Source organism: Macaca thibetana, chromosome 6 (assembly GCF_024542745.1).
Source record: "Macaca thibetana thibetana isolate TM-01 chromosome 6, ASM2454274v1, whole genome shotgun sequence".
NCBI classification, from domain to species: domain Eukaryota; kingdom Metazoa; phylum Chordata; class Mammalia; order Primates; family Cercopithecidae; genus Macaca; species Macaca thibetana.
The window spans coordinates 120,826,291-120,844,670 of record NC_065583.1 but is presented as its reverse complement, the minus strand read 5'-3'; the positions used below and the strand labels follow the sequence as shown (position 1 = coordinate 120,844,670).

General features: G+C 38.7%; 1 protein-coding gene across 13 annotated transcripts in view; it reads right to left on the bottom strand.

The window, feature by feature from the left end:
• PDE4D (phosphodiesterase 4D) overlaps nt 1–18,380 on the bottom strand; it is a 1,590,976-nt gene that overhangs the window by 142,542 nt on the left and 1,430,054 nt on the right. The gene's annotated exons all lie outside the window — the stretch shown is intronic.

Here is an 18,380-nt window from a genome sequence, read left to right as displayed (position 1 = left end):
TCCTTTGCAGTATTTATATGACTTTTTGGTTCTATTATTTGACATTGAGAACTGCAGAATCGCTGTTGCAGGAATATGCTGGAACTGGATCTTGTCAAGTGTTAAACATTCAAGAATTCTGCAAAGAACTCTTGAACCAGTGATAGCTTGAAACCAGCCATGTGAGGAGTATTTGCACCATGGCCATAGACAGACACTGCAGATCAGGTTTTATACTTTTTTTTTTTTTTTAATTTTGTGAGGGGTGGTGGGGTGGTGAGAAGAGGAAGGAGGAGAACTGGTCTGCTAGCATACCACACAACAGATTGTCAAATTATTCTTACTACATTTAAAATATTTTGTCAACTCTCCACTATAGCTTTCCAGTATAAATTCAAATGCTTCCAGGACTAAGTAATCCATGACCTCTCATGGAGTTAAATTCCAACATGAACATGGATCCACGTTCACCCATTAAACTGTAGGCTCCGTGATAGCTAGCTATTTTGTATTCTTCATGGTGCCCAGCACAGTGTGTGGTAAAAAGAAGATCCTGGCCTGGCGCGGTGGCTCACGCCTGTAATCCCAACACTTTGGGAGGCCGAGATGGGCGGATCACGAGGTCAGGAGATCGAGACCACCCTGGTTAACATGGTGAAACCCTGTCTCTACTAAAAATACAAAAAACTAGCCGGGCGTGGTGGCAGGCGCCTCTAGTCCCAGCTACTCGGGAGGCTGAGGCGTGAACCCAGGGGGCGGAGCTTGCAGTGAGCCAAGATCAAGCCACTGCACTCCAGCCTGGGTGACAGAGCGAGACTCCGTCTCAAAAAAAAAAAAAAAAAAAAAAAAAAAAAAAAAAAGCAGATCCTTCTGCCTTTCTAGGGCTCACATTGCCCTTTAACTTCTGGCCTTATTGAACCTTGGAATTGTTCCTTGAACATATCTGGTATTTCTTACCTTGGTAACTTTCCAAAGGCCACTTACCTGCCATGGCTGGCCCAGGCTGACTGAATCCCTCCTGCCACTGAGTGACCCTGTGACTTTAACAGGCCTTTAAGCATGTTGTATTTCAATTGTCTATTGATTTATCCACCTCTCTGCTATACAGTAAGCTGCTTAAGTGTTATCTTTTCCACCTGTGTATCACAAGGCTGAGGTCCCCAGCATACAGAAGGTACTCCAATAAATATTTATTCATAGTGAATAGAGCAATTCAAACAAATTAATTTATATAATGTAGGTCTGCTCTGGCACGATTCCATAACATTGATTACTCAAAAAAATAGGCCTTATGTACTTTATGACACTGTTGTAACTACACAGCAACCATCAAACATAAATTTCAAAGAGGAGAGAGTTTATTTACAACTCCATGAGCACTTCAAGTGTTGCTTTCTTCCCAGGCACTGAGAGAGCATCCCTGACGTTGTTCTCCTCTCTTTGCGTTTAGGTGTCTGTGCTTGCCGGTATGCCTCTGTCCTCCTCCTGCCCTGCTTCAGCACCAGTGGCAGATGTACCACAATTCAGGTGAAACCTGGTTTATCCCCAAGAAGTTGTTCTTCACAGTTGTTCTGTTGGTCTCTGCTTAATACCACACAAATAAAACTTAGGCCAGAGGACTTGGGAGAGTGAATGAGTGAAACAAGAAAGAATGGAAGAAAAAACATAAAAGTAAAGTAAGGCACGAGAGAATTGTATACACTGGGGTGGGAAGGATAAAATTTAAACCTTTTCTGAGAAAAGATATAAAAGTAAAGTGAGGCATGAGAGAATTGTATAAACTGGTGTGGAGAAGATGAAATTTAAAAAAACTTCTGAGAACCAAATGAGGTTGTAATACTACAAAATTCTTAATTCAAATGTTGTTCCTGCCTCCTTTAAGGTTCAAAAGATAGCTGGTGTGACCATATTCACAAAAGTGAGTTTCTCTCTAAATTGCCAAAATCTTATTAGTAGTAATACTATTATTTTTGGTTAATCTATTACTATTGGTTTATAGATCCAGGAATCTTTCTAATGATGGAGAAACAAGAATAAAATGCATTTTATAAAAATCCTAATTTTAAATCCTGAGAGAGAAGAGGAAAGTTATGCTCTCTATATATTATATAGGGGCTACCAGCATATGGCCTCTGGGCATAGAAGTACATTTATCTGGGAAACTGAAATAATTATTTAGTGGGCTCAGACAAAAGTAAGTTCTAACACTAGAGCAGAAGACATAGTCTAATTTCATGAAAGCTGATTTATTATTGTTTATAAAACACCAAATTGTCATTACATTTTCTACCCTACGTATACTTGTGTTTTTTCAGTAGCACTAATATGACAAAGAAAATAATAAAAGACTACCTTAAAGAAAGCTTACAATATGGTGACTTTTATTTCAGTAACATTATTTTTCAATCACTGAGTCCTGCTGTACATCTTGACATTAGCTCTTCAATCACACTCCAAATGGAGTAAAAATTATCAGTAAAGGAAACTTTCTATGATCCATTTCAGTTCCACTACCTTTCCCACTGTTCATATTCAGAGAAATGGATATGAAGTGCTAGAGACAAGAGCAGAACAAATTAGAATTCTGCTTTTTCTGTGTGTCATTGCTTTTTGAGATGGGGTCTGCCACATAGGCCAGTGTGCAGTGGTGGGATCATGGCTCATGGTAACCTCAAACTCCTGGGCTCAAGGGATCCTCCAGTCTCAGCCTCCCAAGTAGTTGGGACTGCAGGCATGCACTACTCTGCCTGGCTAATTTGTTTTAATCTTAGTAGAGCCTGTTCCCCAGGCTGGTCTCAAACTCCCGGCCTTAAGTGATCCTCCTATATTAGCCTCCCAAAGCACCAGGATTACAGGTGTGAGCCACCAAGCTCCATCAAAAGTCCTGCCTATAAAGTTCCACAGAGACTGATGGTTAAAAATGCAAATTGAAATCAAACCAGCAACACTCTAAAATCTGAAAAGATTCATCATTTCTCCACCAGAACACTTCTTATAAACAAGCTGAAGGTAACTTTGATTTTGTTCAAGGTTGTGTCCTACCTTTCTTTGATCTATCCCACAACATATAGTCAAGTGGTAGCCCCATGACGTGCACTTCACTAAGAGGAGGTCAGAATTATCCATTCATTCATTGATTAAATACATATGAATCAGGTCTATGTGCCAGGCACTTCGAGTATCAACAATTTCATTATCAACAAGACACAATGTAAGCTCTCAAGAACATCACAGTGTATGGTAGCCAAGACCATTTTTTAAAAAATTGATAAACATCTACTCTGATGTACTCAGTGCCCAATTCTTTCTCCCTTTCTCTTAAAAAAAAATAATTGTACTGCCCAAAGCAATCTACAGATTAAATGCAATCCCTATCAAAACCAATGTCATTTTTCACAGAAATTTTAAAAAAGTTAAAATTTGTATGGAACCAAAAAAAAGCACAACTAACCAAAGCAATCCTGAGCAAAAAGAACAAAGCTGTATGTATCACACTACCTGACTTCAAGATATATTACAACACTATAGTAACAAAAACAACATGGTATAAAAACAGACACATAGACCAATGGAATAATACAGAAAGCCTGGAAACAAATCCACATTTTTACAGAGTGGACTGTTAGATTTAGAGTAGACAGAGAGCATAATGATGGATACATCTGATTTTCTATAAAGGCACCAAGAATATACATTAGGTAAAGGAGATCTCTTCAATAAATGATGCTGGAAAAACTGGATACCCATAAGCAGAAGAATGAAAGTAGACCCCTATCTCTCACCATACAAAAATCAACTCAAGATGGATTAAAGGCTTAAACATAAAACTGCTAGAAGAAAACACAGAAGCAACACTTCAGGACATTGGTCTAGGCAAAGGTTTTATGGCTAAAACTTCAAAAACACAGGCAATGCAACCAAAAATAGATAAATGGGGCTATATTGAACCAAAAATTTTCTGTACAGCACAGCAAAGCAAACAATCAAGAGAGTGAAGAGACAATCTATTAAATGGGAGAAAATATTTGCAAACTATTCCTCTGACAAGGGAATAATATACAGAATATATTAAGAACTCAAACATCTCAACAGTAAAAAAGCACACAATCCCATTAAAAGTGGACAAAGGACATAAATAGGCATTTCTCAAAAGACATACAAATGTCCAATGTGAAAAAATGCTCAACATCACTAATAATCAAGGAAATGCAAATTGATACCACAATGAGATATCATCTTACCCCAGTTAGAGGGCTATTATTAAAAATGCAAAAAGTAAAATAACAGATGCTGGTCAGGATGCAGAGAAAAGGGAACTCTTACGTATCACCAGTGGGAATGTAAATTAGTACAGCCACTGTGAAAAACAGCAGGGAGATTTCTCAAAAAACTAAAAATAGAACTAACCACAATGTCCAGCAATCTCACTACTGGGTATTTATCCAAAGGAAAAGAAATTGGTGTATCAAAGAGATACCTACATCCCCAAGTCTATTGCACCACTATTCACAATAGCAAAGATGGAGTATCAACCTAAGTGTCCCTCAACAGATGAATGGATAAAGAAAATGTTGTATATGGTTGGGTGCGGTGGCTTATGCCTGTAATCCCAGCACTTCTGGAGGCTGAGACGGGTGGGTCACGTGATCAGGAGTTTGAGACCAGCCTGGCCAATATGGTGAAACCCCATCTCTACTGAAAATACAAAAATTATCTGGACATGGTGGCACTCGCCTGTAGTCCCAGCTACCTGGGAGGCTGAGGCAGAAGAACTCCTTGAACCTGGGGGGTGGAGGTTTCAGTGAGCTGAGATGGTGCCATTGCACTCCAGCCTGGGTGACAGAGCAAGACTCCATCTCAAAGAAAAAAAAAAAAAAGAAAGAAAGAAAATGTGCTGTACGCAATGGAATACGATTCAGCCATAGAAAAGAATAAAATCATGTCATTTACAGCAACATGGATGGAACTGGAGGTCATTATGTTACATGAAATTAACTGGGCACAGAAAGATAAATATCACATGTTCTCACATACGCAGGGGCTGAAAAACTTGAACTCATGAAGGTAAAGTGTAGAATGATAGATACCAGAGACTGAGAAGAGTGTGTAGGTGGGAGGGGAGGGGATGAAGAGAGGTGGAATAATGGGTGCAAACACACAGATAGAATAAGCTCTCATGTTCCATAGCAGATTAGGTGACTAGAGTTAACAGGTATTGTATATTTCAAAATAGCTAGAAAAGAGGACTTGAAATGTTCCCTACACATAGGCATGATACATACTCGAGGTGATGGATACTGTAAATACCCTGATTCCATCATTATACATATTGTGCATGTAACAACATCACATGTACTCCATAAATATATACAATAATTATGCATTGACAGAAATAATTTATTGAAGCGAAATTCGTATCACATAAACTTAAAAATTGTAAAGTCAAGAATTCAGTGGCATTTAGCACATTTACAATGTTGTGCAACCACCACCTCTATCTAGTTCCAAACATTTTCAACATTCCAAAGTAAAACCCCTTACCTATTAAGAAGTTCTTCTGTCAAGACCACTTTTAACTTCAATGTACGGGAAGCCTTCATTTAGAAACAGGTTTTGAAAAAAATTCTATGTTCGTAATCATTTAACTTAAATATTAGAAGTGAGAATGAAGTCAAAGAGTCTTGTAACATCAGACTCAGCCCCTTAGGATTTTTAAAATGGCATTCTTCATTCTGTTTTTTTCCCCCCCCTGTTTTGGTTTTGTTTTTTTCAGTCTGTCAATTTTCCAGATTCCCATCTCCCAAAGTCAGTAGATGTTTCCTTTGATCCAGTAGCTAAGGCATGGTTGAACTGATCATATTTATACCGCATTTCCAAAGATCTATCAACGAGAATTCTCGGGTCTATGTGCTTATTTAGCCCTGCCTCTACGCCTGAACTTCATCTGGAAGTCACACATAGTCTTCTTTCTGTCTTCAGCCATGAGCAATAGTGTATTTGCATTAAAAACATTTCCATGGCATCTTCTCCTTTATTTAATTTTCTATCAGCACACCTTTCTTTGATACTTTCTTTTTCTGCCCATTCTGCTAATTCAGTTGAGTAAAACACAAAACTCTTTCCAGGTAATCTTTGTTTCCCTTTCACAATCTGCTGTTTACACATCCACTTAATTCATAATTTTGCTAAACACCTCCAATTCTTTGCTCCTACATTGTTATCTTGCCATCAAAATATTGATTTCAATACCTGTGACCTCTCCAGTCCATTTAAAACATTAATTACCAAGTTTCCTGCCTTTGACATTGGAGTTCTTAATACTAACATCAAACCAAATGTTTTATCCTCATTTCTAAAGCTCTACTCTGTTGCAGACACTCTGACCTCTAAGACTTAACAGATAGAAAATAAGTATGTCATTGTAAATCTGAAAATTTCTGGGTTTACATGTCAGAGATTGGAGGTGACTTGTTTTGAAAGGAGCTTCAACTGAGGCAGCATGGCATAATGCAGTGGTTAAAAGCAAGTCTGTGAAAGTGAGAAACACTGGGGTCCAAATCTTGGCTCTAACACTTCTAAGCTACGTGACTCTGGGCAAGTTGCTTAAATTTCCTGAGCACCAACTTTCTCATCTGTGTGATGTAAAAAAAAAAAAAAGAGCAGCACTGTTTAGTAAACAAGGTCTTGGCTTTACACCACTTCCTAGTATTTCTACAACTGTCAAGTCAATCAACATGTTACCTCAGAAACTGTGGAAAAGGTATAACCTTTGGAAAATGTAATCAAGGGGGAACAACTTTTCCTAGCCCAAGTCCAGCTTCTGGTTCTGCCCTGACAGGTATCTATAAGTCATAATGTTTTACTAGGTCTTCATTTCCTTACTTATAAACTGAGGGAAGTTGAGTGAGGGGTTCTATTTATTTGCATTTTGGCTCTGTAATTCTGGGGTTTTATTTGACATATAAGGACCAAGGAGTAGAAAGGAGCAATCAAGTGCAGTGGTTTGGTCAAGATCACATAAAAAGGCTTGCTGTAAAACCAGGAGCTTGTCTTAAACTGCTTGCCAGCAAGGCTGATTTCTACTCAAGTAGACCATACTCTCTTGCTCCTCCAGCTGCAACTCCACTTCTCATTTATCTTAGCCCAGGCTGACTCTAAGCTGCTTTCACTTCTACCTCCCTGCATTTCGCCCTGATAATTTTGTAGCTTACCTAGTCTCCCTCTTTGAGATCCCTTCTTAAAAGGGTCATTCTATTAACCTGCCCATATCAGTTACTTTACTAGTGCTGATCTATCACTACCTATCGATTCATGGGAATTACAGGGTGCACTGAGACAAGAGTAAAATAATTCAACAAACATAATGTTGGATTAAAAAAAATAAGCTAAAAGATACTGATGACTTTTTATAATTACAACATATTTGTTCGTGAATACAAACATATATAGTAAAAAGATGAAAATGTGAACAGGATGACTATTTCCTAAATTTATGGCAGAGGTTGTTCTGGAGAGGATGGAAGAAAAATAAGGCTGGCCGTGATGGTGGGGAAATGCAATCTCCAAAATTATCTATCTATCTATATGTTTTTATTAAGAACACCCACAGTAATTATGGTAAATGTTAATGTTTGTTTGTTCTAGGTTGTGGATACATTTAAGATCTCTTGCTTTCCGGGTACATTTCTTTTTTTTTTTTTTCAAATTAATTCCAAAAGACTTATACCTGCTACGTGAAGAACCAAGCAAGTTCAGATCTCTTGCTGAAATGTTCAAATGCTGAGGCAAGGCCTGTACTACAAATTTGTGTAACCAAAACCACAGTGCTCTCAATGCTCCTAGTGTTGGATTACAGCAGTTGGAGGAGATTGAGCTATTTTGTTTCCATGGCTCATTAAACTAGAGTTAGACTGGTGTCCATAATCAAATTCACTGCACTTATCCTTGCTTCTTCCCTATGAAGTGCAGCCAGACCTCAGGGAAAAGTCTCAAATATTCCAGGTCCATGGTAATTTGGTCCATGAAAGAAATTAACATACCTGAAAAGGATTAAATTATTTTTCCTTTTCTAAATGATCCTCTTCCTTAAGCTTTCTCTGTCAATTCACTGCCAGCCTTATTTGCTAATTCCCATCCCTCATCGGGCTTCCTAGCACTTCCTGCTGCAAATTAGAGTGCAGTGAACCTGAGCCTGCTCTCCAAAACACATCCAGACTCTGGGGGCTTTCTGGGCTTCCGCTAGGGTGCCTGGTGCAAAGAGCACCTAAATATAATCAGGGGATGATCAATCAACTAAGGCCTGGGAAGGTTCCAGGCGAGAGGAAGGGATATCTTGGGGGACAAAAGGAATGTGTAGGTGGGAAGAAGGCAGAAAGTCTTTCTTCATTTTTCATTGTTGGAAAATGATCTGGACAGAGAGCAATTCGAATCATAGGGAGGGTTGGGCAGGAAGTGATGGGGGAGGGAATAACAGACAGAAATGACATGAACAACTTAGGGAGACAGGTCAGAAAACATCTAATCAAGGCACATAGCAGAAATAGTGAAGGGAATTGAAACAGTTGTTCTGTATTGCATTGACAGTGTTAAAGTCAAAGTCAGTGCTTTTTAACCTCGTGGGGTGGATGAGGGGGTGCAAGGAGCCTTGTGTGAAGGCTCTGGCTCTGCTTATTGATCTCCCAAATACAATAATACATCCTCACATTCATAAATTTGAGAGCAAGGGGCTCTGATCTTGCGATATACCATCTAGGCCTTTATTGGATCCTGGAACTGATTTTCAGAATCCTTTATTCTTTTGAGTACAATTGTAAAAAAAAAAAAAAAAAAAAAAAAAAAAGCAGAAAAGGGAGAGAGAGAGAGAGAGAGAGAAAACAAGGAAGAAAGGAAAAAAGGAAGGGAAGAAGGAAGGAAGGAAAAAAGGAAGAAAGGAAAGAAGGGTTCCATTTATAAACCTCAGAAAAACCAAAAATGAAAGCAAAGCAGAACAAAAAATAGCCAATATGACCCAAGTTACAAATTTACCTGTATCCTTTCAGAGGATAAATCCAAATTCCTGCAAGACAATTAGCCATCTTTCTTTCCATTATTACATTAAGCAAGACAGTTTAAGAGTACACAATAAAGGTGCTTGGCTAAACTCCTTCTCCCTTTATTGACTCTATCACAAGAAGCACATTTAATATAATTTTTACAAATTTTTAAAGAACAAATAGGAAAGAGGAGAAGCTTGTACTTTAGCTACCTTTGTGTATTTGAAAGGAATGCTGTTCAGCGCTTCTTCCTTTTCAAAAAGAAACAGAAGAATCATTACTGTGCATAACTCTCGAGGGCTGCTTCTCTAGTATCAGTCCATTTGAAATAGGAGTTTCACATAATTCAATTTATTAAATCCACATTTCCTGCCAGATTTTGCTTTATGTGCATATGTCCTTTTGTTTCCCGGCTAACATTTCCACATCTCGGAAATCATTCTTTCTACTATAACTGAAGAATATGGATATTAAAATCAGATCAGCAAAAGATTTTTATGGACTTGGAAAGCTGCCCATCAATGCCGTAAAATAAAGCGTGTTATACAGCTGATATCATCGAGTCTATTCTATGTTGTTGTCATATTCCTGGCGGTGGGTGGAGAGTGAGAGTGGAACAATTGGGAGTGGGAAAGAGAATGAAAGGATTTGATCGATTGTGGAATTTTAAAGCGGAGACAATTTACACTAAAGAATTCAAAGACTTCCTAACCTCCAAGACATTTTCCAGTCCAGGTAAACTTTGAATTATAGCTGGAGGTGATGTTCTTGGAGCTGCCTGTGAAAGCTGAAATCACAAAATGCCTGCAGTGTTCCCTTCCTAAACCAACTTTGCCATTTTCTCAGGCTGACACACAAACATGCAAGCGTCCACAGTAATGTGCATGTGTGAGGGATGGGGGAAGGGTGATTGTTGCTTTGTAGTAGCTCCTTTGAAGTGTTTAATTCCTCCCTTGTAATCTCTTCATCAACACACATTTAAAGCATATCAGTTTTTAGCTCAGCAATTTCATTCTCAGAGGCTTATGTGGCTCAGGGCCTCTGTCCAGCACCTGGGTGGCACAGTTTGTTTTATCTGCATGCAGAAATGTTAACAGAATTAAATTCTTTCCTTCTTTCTCTCTTTCTTTCTTCTTTCCCCACCTCCCTCGATTTAGGTTAATGAGCCCACGGCAGCAGTTGTGTGTGAGTGAGCGGGCGTGTGCACAGGAGCGCCGTGAGCCTGCCTTTCTAAAATACAGGAAACGCATAGAAGAAAGAAGAGTTCAGCTGGAGCCACGACTTCCCTCTTTGCTTCTTTCCCTCCCCACCCACCGCACCCCCCCACCCCCCGCACCCCCCCACCCCCCACACTCCAGCACCGGCTTTTAATTTTCAAAAGCACTGCAATTGCTTGGTGTGGTTTCAAGAGCTGGGGTGCCATTCTCCCTGATGATGACTCTGCTGACGTCAATGGCATTCTTATCATGCCTAGTGCGACATCAGAAACCAGTCCTCAGAGGCTCCTCTTATTCACAGTGCCTGGGCTCTCAGCAAAATGTGGACCGGATTTCTGAAACGCAAAGGACTGCCCCGTTCCTAACTGGCGCTGCAATCCACCAGATAGTCTCCTTCTGCCGGCAGCTTGCCAGTTAAGACTTTGTTCCTTAGTGTTCTGTCCTGCAAGGACCCCCTGAAGGAGAAGAGAGGGCTAAGTGGATCACAGCGTGTCCTCCGTGTCTGAGCTTTCAGAGCCGTGTGTGTGTGTGTGTGTGTGTGTCCCTCAACCAAGGTTAGAAACTAGTCGATGCTGCTTCTGATTATTCTTCAGGTTTTACTAAAAGGATTCAGTTTTTGATATAAGGCGATTTCCCCAACACAGTGGCTAAGAGCCTCTTGTGTAAGTTGCTCCTAGCTCACTCTCTGGATGAGAACCAGAGCCCAGGTCCCCACGTGAAACCCATATTCACCCCAGAATGCAGCATGCACCCCTCCTCCTTTTTTTAATAAAGAAAAAAAATAGGAGGTTGGGAGGAGAAGGAAAATAATCATAGCTGAATAATAATAGCAGAATAGGAAAACAGTATCACTAAGAATTAAACATTTCACTCTAAATACTCATTACTTGTTAAGAGATCTGATCTCAAAAGCTGAATTTTCAAGGGAGTCACTACATACTAAACCCAGTATGCATTCCTACCTAGCAGTTTGGGGGTAATTATTATGGCAATGATAAAGCTTTTTCCATTTACAGTGGAGTGTATTATGGTCCAAATCTACCCTAAAGCATTTGGGAAATGTATACAGTTCAAATTAAGATGTTTAGAGTCAAGGTCATTTAGCATGATGATGGAATGATATATGTCTAGTTAGATTTCATCTGCCCAATCTTTGACACAAACACATCAGAATTGTCTTAGTACCTACCAACCAAATAATGATTGTTTCTCTTGAAGATTGCTGAGTGACCCACAGTAAGCTTATTAGGAGATTAGGAGCAACTGTTCCGGAGAGAAGCTGTTTAATAACATAGGAAATGTGCAACATAGTTCCATCTAGAGCTATTTAGAGTCATAACATGGAAGGACAGCAGCTTACACCTGGTTCAACCCTTCTACCTTTAAGTGAAGAAACTGATACCCAAAGGCTGCTTCATGCTTTAATCAAGGTCACCCACCTATTAAGAGGCAGGACTGACAAACTAAAGCTGTCTCTCTCTAAATGGTATGCTTTTCCTACTACGACACTGCTCCTGATGATTCAAAACCTACTGACCGAGCCTCAAACCCATTTGCCAAGGGAGTTTCCATTTTCTTTTAAATCTGAGCAATATTTCTTAATTTCTTGATTAAAGTGTTATTTCAGGAATGTTTAGATGAATTACAATGATTTTCTCCTTTGTTTTCAGTGAGTTTCACAACTAGTGTAAAGGTTATTAAGTAGAATGGAACAAAATAATATATGCTGGAATGCATGAAATTCAGATGGTTTTGTTATTTGTTATTTTTTGTAGAGACAGCATCTTCCTAGGTTGCCCAGGCTGGTCTCAAACACCTGGGCTCAAGTAATCCTCCTGCCTTGCCTCCCAAAGTGTTGAGATTACAGACATAAGCCACTGAGCCCAGCGAAGATGTGTTTTTAAAAAGTGATGATGGGCTCTGGGAAGAAGAAGCAAAGATTTATCTGGGTTCCAAATATATGAGCTCCCTGAGCCCAGCCATCATTCTGCTTCATCTACTACATAGCTCTCACCATGGTTTGTAACATTGCTTGCTAATATATTTTATTTGCTACCTAATTCAAGCCATTGAGTTAATACTTGATTACATAAATATGATCTTCATAGTTACTTTTTCCCTGCCCCCAATAGTTTTGCCTTCTCTTCTGAGGACTATAACTGCTTTTATAAATCACCTTTTGCTACTCTCTTTTTGGTAGATGTGCATCACATTCTGGTCGTGAATGGCAAAGAGATGGGGCGGAGTTAAAAGATGCTGGTTTTAGAGTCAGACAAACCTGTGTTGGAAACCTGGCTTAACCACTTGCTACTACATAATTTCAAGACATAACTTCTCTGAGCCTCAGTTTCCTTATCTATAAAATATGACCCCTACCTTGCAGGGTTATTGAAAGGGTTAAAGATTATGTTTACTAAAGTCCTATCACAATGCCTAGCACATAGGAGAAACTCAATCAAGGATAATTTTATTAATGATTTTTAAAAAATAAATGGAGAGAATAATAAAATTAGTAAAGATTAATAAGATTGAACAAAGGACATATAGTATTTCCCCCCCTTATAACCAGAGCTGTTCCTCAGTACCACTAAAATTGGAAGGACAATATTTCTTTAAAGAATTTTTCTAGTGAAAAACTGAGCCAAATATATGATCACTGGCCTGCATTATGAATGCATGTTTCACTGAATATCTGATTACAATTGAATGTCAAATAGCTACAAAACCTAATTGTGGTCTTAAAAATTGTCTCTTCTCCCTGAGACAAACATCCAGTATTTCCTAGGTGATAACTAAGCTTTGTGTACACTGAGATAAGACGCCAAATCAATTCCTTAAAGGCACAAAGGTTTTGGAAAGCCTCATTGTCCATTTGAGAGACAAGCCATAGCATCTCGTAAAGCACATTTTCACTGTGTACTATGTTACTACAAAATTGAGTTAATTTCATTAAATTACAAAATTTATCAAAATAAAAATGTTTTATCCTTTGCAGGAATTGATAACATAATATAAAATAATAATAGTATTTTCACTCAGAAGCAAATTACAGCCATGACTGTTTGAGTTGGCTAACCCAAATTTCGTAAGTGAAACTAGAGTGGTCTGCGTAAGTCCTACATTGCATATGATTCAGGGAAACCCAGATGTCAAAAGGGTGTGTGAATCAAAAGAGGGTATTCATCTTGGTGATTTAGCCCTGCACCAATCAATTCTTCCCAGAGCACTAGAGAAAAATTTCTTGTTTCTAATGGAATCGTCCTGCCCTTACCTACCTAGTAAAAATTTTGTACCCAATCAATACCTTAGTCAACTTTAAATTCCTGAATAGCCCTTCTGCCTCATTCAAGCGAATAGAAAGAAAGGGATTGATCATATTTAAATACTCCAAACCATTGAGTAAAGTTAAATGCAGATTTGATCACGTTATTCCCTTCTTTAAAACCATTCATTAGTGATGATCCATTCACCTAACTGTGCCCTCAGCAGGCAGGGCTGTTTCAGCCTGAGGAAGGGGTGCCCTTTTCTAATTCATCCAGCTAAAAGATGGCCCTTTGGTATCTATCTGCTCAGTGATACTGCCTTTTTAAAATATATAAAAGATGCATTAAATATACAAAAGGCACATGGGCAGTCCTTTTCAGGTCTCAGTTTAAGGCTGATTTCTGAGTTGGTTATATGCTCTCACAGCAATTTGTATGTTGCCTTCATGGTGCTTAAGGCATTTCAATCATACATTTTGTTTAATTTTTCTTTCCCCTACTAGAGTATAAGGTAGAAATTGTGACTATCTTTTTCACTTTTGTATCCCCAACTCTTATTCCAGTGCCTAGTACCCAAGTACCAGCTACTTTATTGACTGAACACAAGTACTAGTCAATTAAAAAATTATTATATAAAGTTGGGTTGTTGTTTTGTCCAACAGTAGCTATGTTTCACACTGCAAGTCATTTTTGAGAGCATATGAAATAACTCTATGTCCTCATGAATAACTTTATCATAATTATTCCTGAACAGCACCGGCATGTGGTATTCCAAAAGGGAGTTTTACTGGCCTTTGGCTAAATTTAAAGAAATAATAACAATAAGGCCAATTTAAAATACACACACACACATTAATGAGAGGTTTCTAAGCCCCCCATGGGAGATGACTGCCCTTTGTCTTTACTGTTTTGCAGTATTAAAAGTATATAGAATGTGGAAAAGAAATGTCCTAATATGAAATCATGGTTCCAGTATATGTTAGTGTGTTCTGTTGAAAATAGCTTTGTTTGCAAAACAATGAAGAGTTGGTAATCGTATGTTGGCCCTCATAGTTTTTTGTTTTGAAATTCCAGAGTCTGGGAACCACTGACTTCGCAGGGTTTTCCCATCAGAACACAGATTTGAGGGTTTTTAAGGATATATGTCTTAGTTTCTAGTTGCAAATGGCTCCAACCTACAATCATTCCTTCTTTGGGGTCCCATCTTTATTTTTTACTTTTCTGATAATTCCCACAACTTTGCCCACAAAATTGCCAATTCCTAAATATTATTAAAGTACAATTTTGTATACCCCAAAGCTAATATATAATTAATTTTACTGTAAGAGAATTCAGTTAAAATGTAAAATGTTTAATAATACACATTATAATAATGGCCCTGGTACACTCCCCCACCGTTCACTGGAATAATCAAAGGTATAACCCTTGAAAGTAAAAGTAACTTTTCTTTGCACATATTAGACTTCTCAATGGTGTGCCAAAGAGTAGAGATTACAGGTGAGCCGAGATATTGATTTCCCTTGGCTCTTGTCACTGGTGGGTGGGAGACTGAACACAAGCCACATCCTTTATTTACTACAGTTTTCGTAGAAATATAGTTATCAACGTATGTCATGAAGGAACAAATGTGGGGAAGTACTGACCTAAATAATTTTTACGTGATTCAGTATACATGTAAATTGAAATAAAGAATATTAAATCTCAAAACTATTCAGAGGACCTTATTCAATGGTATAATATTTCAAATTTAATTTTTATTACAGTATATTTTCAGGTACAGTTTTAAAAATGGGAAGCATGCGATTAACAAATACATAAAAATAACACTAGTTTAATCTTCCCTTTAAGAAAAGTTCTTGTTTGCTGTTCCTGTTACATATATACGCATGGGACTTCATGGCCTTTAAGACATGTTGATAATATTAACATTTCCGCTTGATTGTGGGAAGTAGCATTCATTTTCAGCTTTGCTTAGAGCTTATTAACCTGATGCCAACATGATATACTAGAAATGTCCTTGTCAGTTCAAACCCACAAGTAAAAATGATCATGTTGTTGAATGTGTTCAGTCTGATTTGACAATGGTAACAACTCAACACTGTTCTGCTAAAGGAAGGTCAATCATCCCATTGCGCCAGGGATTTCTTTATTTCTTTTGCTAAAATTAGCATTATGATCAGTGTATGTCAAAGAATACATTGGGATAAAAAATTCTCCCTGTTCATTTCTGTTTTTCCATTCTTTTATGACTTAGAGAATTGAAAAATTAATCTCAAAATTTTTTTCTGTCTGTAAATATACAATACATATACACACACTCTTACACACACACGAAACCTCTGAAAATATTGTTACATGCATGAAACACAAAATGAAAAAGGTAGAGATTTTTTCATAAGCATGAAACAGAAAATAACTTTCCTCCTCACTACAATTCATAGCTAGGATTCATGATTTTCTAGTAAGAGTAGCAAAATGAATGCCGATTTTATGGCATAGGAGACCAATGGCTTTAGACCTGGATTCAAATGTTAACTCTGTCATTTCCTAGCTTGGTGAAGATGAGCAAGTTAAGTCTTAGCTTTCTCATTTGTAAATTGGAGTCCATAGAGTCACGAGAATTCCCCAAGATGATTTATTTGAAGCATTTGGCACAACACCTGGTACAAATTAGGAACTCAAGCAACAGAAGACACAACATTAAAATACAGTGCACTGGCCGGGCGCGGTGGCTCAAGCCTGTAATCCCAGCACTTTGGGAGGCCGAGACGGGCGGATCACGAGGTCAGGAGATCGAGACCATGCTGGTTAACACGGTGAAACCCCGTCTCTACTAAAAAATACAAAAAATTAGCCGGGTGAGGTGGCGGGCGCCTGTAGTCCCAGCTACTCGGGAGGCTGAGGCAGGAGAATGGCGTGAACCCGGGAGGCGGAGCTTGCAGTGAGCTGAGATCCGGCCACTGCACTCCAGCCTGGGTGACAGCGCGAGACTCCGTCGCAAAAAAAAAAAAAAAAAAAAAAAAAAAAAAAAAAAAAAAAAAAATACAGTGCACTACATCAGGACACTACAAAAGCTTAATTTAATAAATCTCTTGTCTGATTAATTCTAATTCTGCTAGTATACTGTAGAAGAGTACACTAGGTCCTGTTTGTGGCCTCCTCAGGACAGCTCCGCCCACCCTACCCCTTGGGCATAAGCCACTTTCCCAGTTTCCCAGGCATGCCACAGCAGCCCCAGTAAAGCAGTGGTTATCACTGCAATTGCTTCATGTTTTCTGCCTCCCTGTCCTTGCGGGCATAGCCTGGGCAATGGCCTCTGACTTGACAGGAGCCATCCATCTACATGTGAGATGCACAGAAGCTCTGTATTCCCCAGGGACTCTGGGAGGGTCAAGGGTCCCATGAAGCAAACTTTGACCAATGAGAGATAAAAGACCCATGCACAGAAAAATTGCTCACCCTTTCTCCTCCATGTGGAATGTTCTAAGACAGTCTCACAGGCAATGTTCCTTGTAACTTAACAACTAGTTGTGTGTGTGTGTGTGTGTGTGTGTGTGTTTGTGAAGCTCTGACAAGCTTGGCAATGCATTACCTTGTACTTGGTTTTTCTTCTTCCCTAATGCTGTTCCTTTCACCCCCAAATCCATGTTTGCTTTCTTGGGATTGCATGACTCACCTCCCTCATAAAGCCAGCATGTAAGCTGTCCCTAGGGAATTTGAGCTACAACTAAGATTTAGAAAAAAAGATGAGGCAACTAGACAGAGTACAAGAATGAAAGAGAAAAAGTCATAATATTTGACATCAATTTTACTTATCTATAATTCTTTGGATTCTCCCAGTAGTGGAAGCTCTTAAGCCCACATTACCACCTTATTAACAAAGAATAACTGATAAAATCAACAGGACAATGGGCCTTTGAGAACAAACCATCATTATTTTTGTTCCACAGAGTCCAATTTCAATTATAACCTAAGATATGTTTGGAACCACTTAATGCTATTTTATGAGAGAGAGACAGAGTTTTCTCTTTGAAACGTCATGTTCCTTTGAATTTAACTAAAACGTAACAGGATGTTAAAATGCAACTCTGGCATTTTTCTTTCCTTCAGAAATATGCTCACATTTTATAGAGAAAGCTATATATTGAGGTTCTGCAAACAACAAAATGCAATTTTCACATTAAACATGGATTCTAACATCTGGCATTTCTCCTGGTGCTTGCACATAATTATCCAAAATTGCAGTTTTTCCAACAGGGGACCCACAGTGGTAGCTCTGATTCATTCCACATTATATATATGACCCTTTCTCATAGTGAGGGTGGTCTTCAACACCAATGCTCCTAACTGCCATCTTCCTTCAACTTACATGGAACACTTTTCCTCATGGCTCCAAATATATGAGCTCTAGGTTGTTATTCAGGGTTCTTTCATCCTCATTTTTTGTACCTTTTATGACTGCTTTCTGAAAAGGCACATTTGCTGAGTTGGCGCCTCACAGGTGGTTTGGTTTGTGGCATATTTTAATAGCTATGAAACCATGAGTTCAGCTATTGGGTTGCAATGAGTTACATAATGCATGTGCAATTCAGTGCACCAACAAGAGGATTTTCCTAAGACCCCAAATGACCCAGGAAACTGACACATTGAAGGGGTTGCACCTCACCAAATGTCTCTGACAAGGATGTACTTACTTGGAAGGATGTGCCCTTACTCTGAAGGCTGGTGGTCTGAGGAGAGCAGATGTGGTAATCATCCAACTACATTAAGGCACATTTATTTCTGTTGCTTTTTGGCTCATTTTATTTTGATTTGGTTTGTTTTCTGTTCTTAGCAATCAGTCCGTTTTATGAGTACTTTGGCAAGTAGTAGCAAAAGCTGTTTTCTCT